Source organism: Mercenaria mercenaria, chromosome 6 (assembly GCF_021730395.1).
Source record: "Mercenaria mercenaria strain notata chromosome 6, MADL_Memer_1, whole genome shotgun sequence".
Taxonomy (NCBI): Eukaryota; Metazoa; Mollusca; class Bivalvia; order Venerida; family Veneridae; genus Mercenaria; species Mercenaria mercenaria.
Window position 1 is genome coordinate 7,048,506 of NC_069366.1, and position 12,203 is coordinate 7,060,708.

Here is a 12,203-nt window from a genome sequence, read left to right on the forward strand (position 1 = left end):
CGTTATAAAAAGTGAAATATTCATATTGTCAAACAAAATCATCAAACATCACAGTGTTATTATAGATAGTAGGTAAGACACAAAAAAAGTCTGAGAAACTGCATGTTAGATTTACAAGCTGTAGTCCGAAAAACGCAATGCGATGTTATTGTATTTGACCACCTGACCACTCATGACCTGTGAGAACTTGAAACTAAGATGATAAATCGATCATTTATCAAATTTATGACCACATAGTAAGGTGAGGCTCGAATAAAGCATCAACGGAAACAAAGAACTAAAATAGCCCAAACAAACAATGTCATAACCACTGAGCATGTCGTTTCTTTGATAGCTTGATAAGTACACAGCAAAAGTAGGATAGGAGATGCACGGAAAGCTCTATATGATAGAGAATTAGGAAATTAGAAATAATTGATCCCGATTACTATATTTTTAATATGTATATATATACTAAAGCTGATTCTTTAGACAATAATGTAGTTTTTTCCCATATCAGGAATTTGGCTGGTGTTCCACTATAAGGTACGGTCATTCAGACGGCAACCGTACTAGCTATTCCATGAAAAAAGATTCCTAAGCTAGGGTCAGGTAAAAAAGAAATACAAATTTTTTATATTACTATGGATTATTCCAAAAAATAATTTCGATCAATACTATAAGACCATGACTGTTTCTCCCTTCACTCTGTAAACAATAGCTATTTATGGATAGAACACATCAATATTTTGTTAGGATTAACCTTTATACATTTGCTGTGACTATAACAGAGTTGGTGGGCCTGTGAATATATACAGACTCCGGTATAAAGCAGGGCCGTATTCATAAAGCATCTTAAGTATAAGTTAAAAAAATTTATTATTTACTTAAGTATTACTTAAGTAAGAAATTTATTTTTCTTAAGTATATTTTGTTATTCATAAAACAACCCAATAAGTAATTTTTTGCTTTTATTGTGGACGAAAACGTTAAAAAACAACATTAATTTCAGATAGATACAACAGGCATAGTTATGTTTAAAGTGCTTTTATCTGAAAAACAACACTTTAATCGTACTCACGACACCATTTTGTTTTCTGACTTAAGTCATTCTTATGTTCTTTAAATTTAAGCTGTTTTATGAATAGGACTTAAACGTTTACTTAGACTTAAGCTGAAATCACAACAAACTAAATAATATATTTACTTCAGTCAAAATTTACTTAAGATGCTTTATGAATACGGCCCCAGATTAAAAATTTGAACAAATATCTTAAATGTATATATTTGTAACCATGGTGATACTAACCTTTTCCTTTAGTCAGTATATTATGCATACTATACACTAAATGCGTGCGGACATGCAAAAAAATGAGTAATTTTGCGTGCCCTGCAATTGATAATAATTCCGGGCATGCGCAGAAACGGCTGCACCAACTCTGCAATGAGAAACATTCTTATACACATTTAACCGATATTCATGTACAATGTATTGCACAGCAAATAAAGAACACTGTACATGCAGAATGCAATGCATCAGAATCTGATGCGTTATTTTAAATATCTTTTTTAAGGGATTGGGCAAAATGTATGAATTACCGCACTAACTATTGAACTGCGAGGTTATGGATATCTGCAAACCAGATCTGACCTCCAGTTCACGGTTTGCATGTCTAATATTAGTTATGGTGGTATGATAAGGAAGAAATAAGGTAGTATTTCGTATCTGTAATAGATCGGTCAGTCCTGGCCATTTAGCTGAAGACAATACTTGTTATTAATGAACTTGAACCTAGTTATGAAAGGAGGGACAGATGCGTTTGTGAAGGGTACTAGGTTTGGACATAGATGAATGTACGGTAAGGTAGTGTAAGTATAATCAATACTATGGTAGTTTGCCCTAGTTCAATCCTACAGTTGGGTATCGTGTTGATGTTTCCTCTTCGAAGAGGCAATAAAATGACTTCCTATCTCATGTTTAAAGGAGAAGTAGCTGTTTTTAGATAATTCATTAGCACTTTTTACCTTTGAAAGACTGAGATGACTAAAATCTGTTTACCGCCTCGGGAGCCTAGTGGTAAGGGGTCCGCTTCGAGTACGGGAGGTTTGTGGGTTCGAAACCCGGCCGATCATACCAAAGACGTAAACAATGGTACTAGCAGCTTCCTCGCTTGTGGGTCAGCATTAAGGGGATAGTGCTAGGACTGGTCGCCCGGTGTCGTATAATGTGACTGGGTGGGGTATCATGCCGCGTGTCTACGGGGTATAAAGTTGGACATTGTGCTCATTGCTACAAGTAGACACCGTCGTTTATATGACTGAAAAATTGTTGAAAAAGACGTCACACACACACACACACACACACACACACACTTAAATCTGTAATACACCAATTCAGACACCTTAATGTCATTTTCATTTCTTTGACATAAATCAAAAAGACTTTGCTTTTAATTGCTTTTGCTGTGCTCTTTACCGCTAGTGTGATAAAATTTTAAAAACAAAATCATTTTTCGAGTGAAGCAACCAGTACGACAAAACGCTAGTAAGTGCAAGAAGATACTGTTTTAAATAGAAATAAAAAGTGATGCCATGTATGACATTCCTTGTGTACATTTCTTGTGTTAAGATTACTAATGCCAAATGATAATTAGTTTGATCATAACTTAACAGTTTTACCCAATGTATAAAAATGTATTGTGTAAAGCAAATGTCAGTTTTTAGAAAACTCCCTTGCGACTCTCTTGAATTTTTTCATAGTTTATCAAAAAAGGTCTGCCATTCTAAAAACATAGTTTGAAAAAAGGTATGAGGTAATGGGTGGAATTTTCTTTGTCGTCGCGTGTACGTTGGTTAGATATAGTTTTGCTATAAAAACTCGTGATTAAAAAAACTACAGCATCAACGATGACGAACATGTAAGCTTGTCTGTATTTACACTTCCAAACTTACACTGACCATATAAACTGATACTTTAGAGGCTGTTGTCCTGAAAATCAATATGGTCAAATTCATTCTTTCTTGATGTATAAAGAGTCAGTCTCACTTAATGTGGAGTTGATTCTACAGTTCACCTTAAAAGGGAGTCCCATATAACCTACTCCCATATACCCCTCTCAAATGATTTATCTGTCCATATTTCCAAACAGAAAGACCACGCAACCATTGCTAATATCCCCAGCATCTTTTTCAGGCTAATACTGCTGGCACAGTACAGATTAGGCTACCACACAGTAAACACTATCATAATGAAGGCAGAGGTACTCATTGACTGAATTCTAGGAAATTCCTCTATTACTTTGAAATTTAGACCTGTTAGATGTCTTTAATAAAACTTTATTTCACGTAGTTTTATATGAGTTATTTTTTCTTTTTTTGCCAAAAAATATTTCTTCAAATATACACACTTTTTTTGGAAAAACGTCAAAAAGTATTGCATTTTTTAAAGTGGTGGCGAAATAGAATATTTTAATCGCAAAAACATTTATATAGTTTTTTTGTCAGTGAACAATGCACATCCGATTCTCAATAAAGGAAACAGACACAATTAATGTACTATGAAAAAACCCTCAAAACGATGAAAAATATTTATTCAATCATCAATTCCGTGCCGTTTCCCGTTCTTTACAAAGTTCATTTATGATTTAAATTTTTTTCAATGTTTCAAACTTTGGGTATGGACCTTCACATTGTCATAGTGTTTATAAATAAATAAACTGTTTCATGTAAAAAGGCGTATAGTGTAAAAAAATGTCATTTGTCATGGGAAATTACGTCTCACTCTAAAAGGAGACTTCAAGCTGAAACATTATACAAACTGTAAACTATAAACTGTACGTCTGTTAAGAATTCCAAAACCGCCGACAAAAAGCAAGCCATATGTTTAATGACGTAAAGAGAACGCAAGCTAGGTGTTTATTGCCGCTAAGAGAACCAAAACCCTTTCTTATTGATAAAAAAAAATGATTGTCAAGAATATTCTACATAAAAACTTTTGTTGCTAATAGAAACAATTTTATTCATGCATCTTTCTGTTGCAAATAAGAAATTTTTAGCCTACATAAATGCATTTTAATTTCTAAAATGAACAATTATCAAGATAAAGGTCTCCGTTTCAAAAATAATTTTGATTCAAACAAGTTCAAATCATTTATGATTCACATGTCACTGGAAAATACTAATGTACGAATTCACAAGGAATAGATGGGTTTTTTCTGTATATCACTTTTATAGTTTTTGATTCTGTAGGAAATAGCATATTCGCCGATCAAATATTTTTATCTTACTCAGTCGATGACTTGTATGTTTTTGCCGTATTTGTCTTCTTCTAAAGTTTCCAGTGAAATGTCCTCCTGTTCACCATTGTCTAGCACTGTTCCGTCGGCATCATCTTTTTATGCTGATTCTTCAGATCAAGACATATGATCAAAATAATAATAAAAATTAGTAAAACTGTCACAGTGATATAGAAACCAATCTCGATGAGAGATAAACGTACGAGACCACTGTTACTATCAGTTGCCATATTTGGAATGTCAGTACATCGATTCAGCCGTTCAAAATCTAAAAGGAAAAGATATGATTTTGCTTACGTTTTTTATCTAGACCTCTCATTATATTATCGAATTCAATATACATAAGTAGTTTAAAAATTAAATGTGTCGTTTTCGGACACAGAGGATCCGTTTTGTTAATACAATAGCAGGTTTACTGAAGGTTTAAACTGAGTAAAAGAAAAACCCATAGTAAACTGACAAAAGGCATGGGTAAAGGACTCATTATTTTTGGACAACTTTTTGACTTCATCTGCTAGGATTACATCTGGTTTGGAAATAAAAATCCTAAAATCATGTTTGTATACATATATCATATGCGGATACTTTTCACGCGGTCTTTAATGAGATGTTACTGTTCTCTTTATATGAACATAAAAACGCTATAAGTATGATATTATAGATGGTACTCAGAAAATACCAAAGTCGATAAATGAATTCAAGAAGCTGTAAAATAAATATTATGCCTACATAAATATTTTTAAAATACTGCGGACAAACATCAGTGCATCGGTAACAATAAGGAAAAGGATGAAAATTGGCAATCATTTTAATGTCGACATGCACTAGGGGAAGTTTACTTACATTTTTTTTTTCGTTGTTTTTTTCCGCTGTTTTGTCGCAAGATTCAGATATTAATTTTTCAGGGCAGCCATTCTAGTTTTTTAATGTCATACGCAAATTTTATTCTTTTTACTTCAGGTCATTAAATTCAAGTATATACCAGTACATAATTTAAAAGTACTTACAAGGACATGCCACCTGACAAAATTCAGAGGGTTCTGAGTACATAAACGAACATCTATAACACGTGCTGCTGTCTCGCCAATACTTATTCGTATCACAATACAGTTTCGAATCTGTAATAAGATATATACTTAAGGAGAAGTATCAGCTTTGTGAATTTTATTTATCTTTTTTTTTCATTTAGGTAGCATCTTGAACCTTTACCATTTAATATGTTGTAATGTCTTAGTTCTGATAATGCAGTAGAAAGATATAGGTCACTAAAAGGGATAAAGGTCGTACCTTTCTTCAAATTTTGAACAAGGCTTAGGTTTTGAATTTGTTTTGTTTTATTTTTGTTTGATTTTATTATGTTACCAGATTAGACTTTCATTCATTGTTTAAATGGTTTCTCAACAGATTTGCTCGTCGTGGCAAATAAAAACAATTAACATACTACAGTTAGAAAAAAAAACAGAAATCTGAAAGGGTGTAGTGTGTTTAAAGTGCTTCTTTGAACAATATCATCTATATGAGATTCATCTAATTGTCAGTATTTAAAATAGTTGCATCAATTTACTTTTGTAACTGTGATTATATATAGCAGCACCGAAGGATAAATAATTTATTTACAATGTTGTTATTGTTTCTTCAGAGAAATTTTATGGATGAAACGCGTACTTAGAACTATTGATTGACCCCATACCCCGCTCGGTTTTAGTTGTATGTACAATATTTTATCTTTTTTACATGAGCATTTAATCATCTAATTTGTACTACTTTTATACACTACGTTTGAATGTAAGCATAAAATCGAATAGTTTAGCATGAAATACGTTGACATTATCAGTCAGATCGACCCCATAGCCGACCGGAAGTGTGCTTTGTACTTTTGGCGCAAACAACTGTCCATTTACTGTCTTAAAGCGTGATATGTATATTCACAGTTCAATTACATATGTACAAAGCAGGATTTGTTTTCTAAAATTAAAGTTGTTGAACTAAGAAAAAGTAGAAGTGTTGCTTTTTGGTTCTTGCTAGTCATATATATGCTAAATTTCGTCTGCATTAAACGTTCAATAGGTAAAACCGTGAACAATTTCTTATCAATCTCATGTTGTATCTTGCCTAACTTTTAAACGAATGTTTTAATAAGATAAAAAAATATACGATGTTTTAAAATTGTTTCCTTATTTATACGGTCGTATCACTTTGTTTGATGCTGCTCTTAACTTAGCATTGAATTTTTACCCTGTTTGCGTTCTCAGTCTGAACAGACGGTCCGGCATTTGACGTTTCCCTCATAATGGTATAGTAACGAATATGTAGAAAGGTCAGATTGAGGGGTGTCTATTATTAGCGGTGACACCCACCCAGCCCATATTATCTTTCTATTATTATTTTACCCAGCGGTAAACTGTAACGGTTCTACATTAAATACACAAAAAACTAATATCGTTGAACTTGCCAAGATGATATTGGCACATTTTGCCAATTGATATATATTGACAATTATGATCCCTGACGAAATACACTACTCTTTAAGAAGTTTGTCAATTATAAAAAGGAGGTCATCAAATTATAAGGTCTACAAATGTGTCTTTTTGTCTAACCTATCACTTAGTCCGAGCTGAATACTGCTTTCGTGTGCAATATGCCAGAGTGCACACCGAACCTGTTCATTGGACGTTTTTTATATTACCTTTACAAACTTGCTCAAAAAATGTTCCCGGTCAGTTTGTCAATATTTTCTAGTGACAGTTCTTTGTCGTAGCAATCTGGCCCCAAATCATCGGTAGCTCTCTGTTTCTGCGAACACATATACGCCTTTTTTCCCTTCATCACTTTCTTTGTCCTTCTGTTTTTCTACTTGGATCTTCCATTAACAACAAGAAAAACTCTCTGCAATTCTCAGGACTATTGTTGTGAGATAATTATCAGAAACTTGGCCTCAGATGTGTTTATGGGATTTGGTGCCTTATATTTCCCGGTCTTATCCGACTATCAATTCACCCAGCTGGGAATTTGAATTATCCTTTATAAAATTATAGGTTCGATTTAATGTTGCGGCCAACACAGACAAACGTTAACGGAGCCGGTGACGATGCATTTATAAGTTTTGATATTTGTTGTTCTTTGATCATAAAATGAATCCATCATCCTATACATATCCCTGATAATGTAAGCCACTATTCGGTTCGCATTTATGTCGGTTTTTTAATTCTGAAAGTAAAAAATCATATAATAAACAATAACAGCTGTTCGTTTGTACAACCAAGGTGCGACTTGTTCATATCAACACATCATTTATTTTGGAGGATTTTTTTTGGATGAAAGTTCGAGACTGATCGACTAGTTAAACAAAACGAATAAGAGGGTTATAAATAGCGCTTTTTCGCTCCTCGGAGTTGTTGTTCATGATCATTCTTCAATTCAGCTATGAAACAGTTTTATATTTGAAATCAGGACCACCGTTTGTGGATTTTCAAATTCTGGTTCATAAGAAATCCCTACCCTAGATTAGTTTTTTGGGGCGTTTGTTAGGTTTAATTTCATGCTGTTACTGTACAAACGTCCTGCCCCCGAAGCAGTGGTAGGTCACAGGGTGTTACCCACTTTGGTAAATGTGGTCACAATTCATGGGGCAATAATTCACGGTTTGCAGTCTTAAGGGGGTTATAGCTCAACAAACATTGCATATAAAGGATTCATTGTTCTTGGCCATATACATTTTAGCTCGAATTTTCAAAGATTAGGTAGAGCTATCGGAACTCGTCGGTGCGTCGGCGTCCGCGTCCCGATTTGGTGAAGTTTCTGTATGGAAACTTGGTATTCCAGTTAACCTCTATTGGGGAATGGATTGAAACTTCACGATCTTATTCTCTGTAATAACAAGTAAACTGGACTTACATTGCACAGGTGTCCATTACTTTATTTTGCGTTTTTGACTAATTGTGCGCCCATCGACTTTTTGGTTAAGGTTTTCTATGTAGCTGGTTCTCAGGTACGCTTTAATAAAAACGGATTGAACTTCATACATTGTTCACTGTGATAATCTGACATGCACTGTTACAGGTCCAATAACTTTGTTTTGATTTTAAATTGTTACCCTTTTCGACTGCAGTTTTTGGTTAAGTTTTTGTATGTAAGCTGGTATTCTCAGTATCCACTATTGGGTTTGGATTTGCAATTCCACCACACTTGTCACTGTCATTGCTATGACATGTTTTGCGTAGGTTCAATAACTTACTTTGCATTTTACAAAATTATGACTCTTTCTACAACTTAAGCTGTTTTTGGTTAAATTTGTATATGTAAGTTGGTATCTTATACCCATTAATGGAATTGTTTGAAACTTCACACACTTGTTCACTGGCATGATCAGACATGCAGTGTCGCGTTCTATAATTCTGCTTTGCATTTTTACAAAATAATGCCCCTTTTTGACTTCTGTCATGAGCTGATAAACACTGTGCAGGTTATAACTCTGTTTCGCATTTGTACAAAATTATGCCCCTTTTTCGACTTCAATTCATTCAATTGACAAGGATGTTGAATAGACGAATAGTCGAGCGTTGCTGTCCCCCGACATCTCTTGTTGAACTTTGAGCATCACAAACAAAAAATCCACTATAGTGGCTATTTCAAGGGCCGTAACTCCGTAATTAGCACAACAATCTCAAGAAGAATGCCAAGTGTGCAAGGTCATATCAGGATAAAGACTCGCGCAAGGTTTCATGAATTTAAATCAATTACCATTAGGTGAAAATGTGCATTTTCGACTATATCATGGGCCTTAACTTTGGAAATACGGGAGTGAGCCAGGCGAAAAATAGAAAGTGTGCAAGTTTATATCATGATAAAAATTTCATGCAAATTTTCATTAATTTATATTAAATACTTTTTGAGATAGGCGTGTCACAAAATGAAAATGTACATTTTTGACCATTTCAGTGAGTGATTAAGAAGCTCACCCCGGGCACCTCTTACTCAAGTGACCTAAAAAGTTCCAGCTGTTAACATGTAGAGAAAAGCGACCACGCTCCCTAGTGACTATGTTTTTGCCAAATCATAAAACTTCGTGTACAGGTTGGTTTAAAAATAAGAGCAATTTCTCTGAAAGCATCGAAGACAGCAAGCGTCAACGGTGCCAAACACAGCAAGGCAGGCACTATATATACTGGACAAATATAGCAAAGAAAATAACAATCAACAAGATAATTTTATGATAAAGAGGCTCAGTAACACGATACCAAACGATACATAGCATATTAAATGGTATACTCCACAGGGTCAAATACTTTTATAAACTGTAATAAACTTTAAACTTTGAATATTATTATATGTCGTGCTTTCTAACACTTAACGTATCATCCCCCACCCACCCACCTTCCCCTTTTGAATGTATGATTACAGTATTGATATCTAATATTATTATAATTTCACTGTAAGAGACAAAAATACCTCTTTGAGTAAAAGCGTAAGTCCAAATCACTAGAAAACCTAAAATCATAACAAGTCTCATCGTAGCTTACAATTCGTTCTTTCTTCAAAGTAGACGACTAATAGTGAATAATTTCACAACCAACCAGGAAAAATTGCAAGTTCTGCATTTTTGAAATATCTTTTTTTAATGAATAAGAAAACTACAAAACACGCAATCGCTGGATTATCAAATTACCTTTTGTTCAAACAATATTGTATTGTACATATATATTTTCATACTTTCGTGCAGCCTTATACGAAGGGTTTAAGAAATGTAATTCATAGGTGTGCTCTAGAAGATGTAATTCAGAGGTGTGTGCTAAGAAATATCATTCAGAGATCTGAGTAAGTGAACGCCTTTACATAGCTGAAAAACTGTTGAAAAACAAATGGCGTTAAATACATGTCGCGCTTCACCGTCGCAGTGTCACCATCATACTGCTGGCTTCGCCTTTGCATTGTCGCGCTTCTCCACCGTAGTGTTACTATCGTAGTGTCGCGCTTCACCATCGCTCTGTCGCGCTTCACCACGGTAGTGCCACCTTCATACTGTCACGTTTCGCCTTTGAACTGTCGCACTTTATCATTGTATTGTTACTAACGTAATGTCGCTTTTCGCAATCATACTACCGCTCTACATCATCATAGTAGCTCAGCAAACTATTTTGGTGATATATCATCGTTGGACTAGTAACAACTCATAGCTGGCTAGTTGTTCTATGTTAAGCCGAAATTCGTTAAATGCAAGTTTGTAAAATTGATATTACCTCCCTTTACCTATCTTGGTTGGGCAGCCAGGATAGATACCAATGAATTAGAAAGCTAAATACTATTTTAAAACTTACCGTTCGGCTCAGATTATTATCCCCCGCCGATGAAATCGTACGTTTGTGTGCGTCCGTCCGTCCACAGCCATGTCTCAGTAACTAGCAGGTAGAATTTCATGAAACTTAAAATAAAATGAACAAACATACTGCGATGATGTCCGTCAAGTTTTTTTTTTTTTTTTTTTTTTTTTTTTCTGATTGGTTCCCTTAGAGTTATTGGTTATTGCCCATTATTTACTGAAAATGCCCTAAAATGTCGGTCCGCAGCCATTTCTCAGTAACTAGCAGGTAAAATGTCATGAAATTTGAAATAAAGATGAATCAGCATACTGCGATGATGCCCTTTAAGTTTTGTTTTGAATTGGTCAATTTCCCTTAGAGTTATTGCCCTTAATTTAATGAGAAATTCCCAAAAATGTCCGTCTGCAGCCATTTCTCAGTAACTATCAGGTAGAATTTCATAAAACTTGAAATAAACATGAACCAGCATACTGCAATAATGCCTGTCGATATTTTTTTCTTTTTTATTCAGTTTCCCATAGAGTTATTGCCCTTTATACATGTGAAGTTGTGTACCCACACCTGGTCACAACCTTGACTTGGTCACATCCCCTCCCCCTCCCCCAACCCCCCACAAAATCCTTGTATTTATTTATTTCAAACCATCCATGAATATTTTATTAACATACAAAGTTGTACCTTTTCCCCACCTCATTATCCACTCAGTCATGCCCACCACCTCAATCATGCATCCTTCCCTCCCAACCCCATTTTTATTTTGTTGTTGTTGTTTTCATTTTTATTTTTCCGTCAATATTTATAATCAACATGTGAAGTTTTGCCGTTCAGATGCTTCAGTATTTAACCACTCGGGCTAACGCCCTCGTGTTTCAATTCCTACGCATCTGAACTCTGAACCGTGGTAAATCAGCCGATAAACCACACAAAGGTCTTGATTATCTGATAAATCTTTAAAGATAATATATTTCCTGGTTTAACTGATCTTACATGTAAGTTAGAAGGGATCATATTATGGTAGTGTATAGCGGTGCGTATATGATACTTTTTAATAAAATTTCATCTTTTTAGAGTGGCAAAAGGAATAAGTAATGCAATAGAATTGAAAGACCTCTAAAACATTCAATATGATGTAAACATCAAAGCTAAATAACTCTAGTCCAAGGATGATATATCACCAAACTAATTTGCTGGTTACTTCCAATGTTGTTTTACAAGTTTAACGTAAATCTGGTATGAGCAATTCATTTATGGCATTCTTAAAACAGGAAATCTGAACCAATCAATAATAAAGCATTTTCAGAAGTAATCATTTATGATCGAGATACAGCAGCTACCACGCGGCTTTTAGAGACTAAAAACATGAAACTAATAATGTATATGTTGGGTGGAAACTTTCCAGTTTCATATCTGACTACTACAGCACCTCACAACTTGTATTTCGCAAGAGACTGAAATGTGCATTTTGTTGAATCAAGTATCCAGAGACAGAGAGACAGTGAGACCTCTAAAGAACAGAGAGAAAAAAAGCAATGAGGACTGATGTATTATGACAATAATATTGCTAGCATTAAAGAAACCCAAGCCTTTCTTTATAGTGACAAACATTATCTGA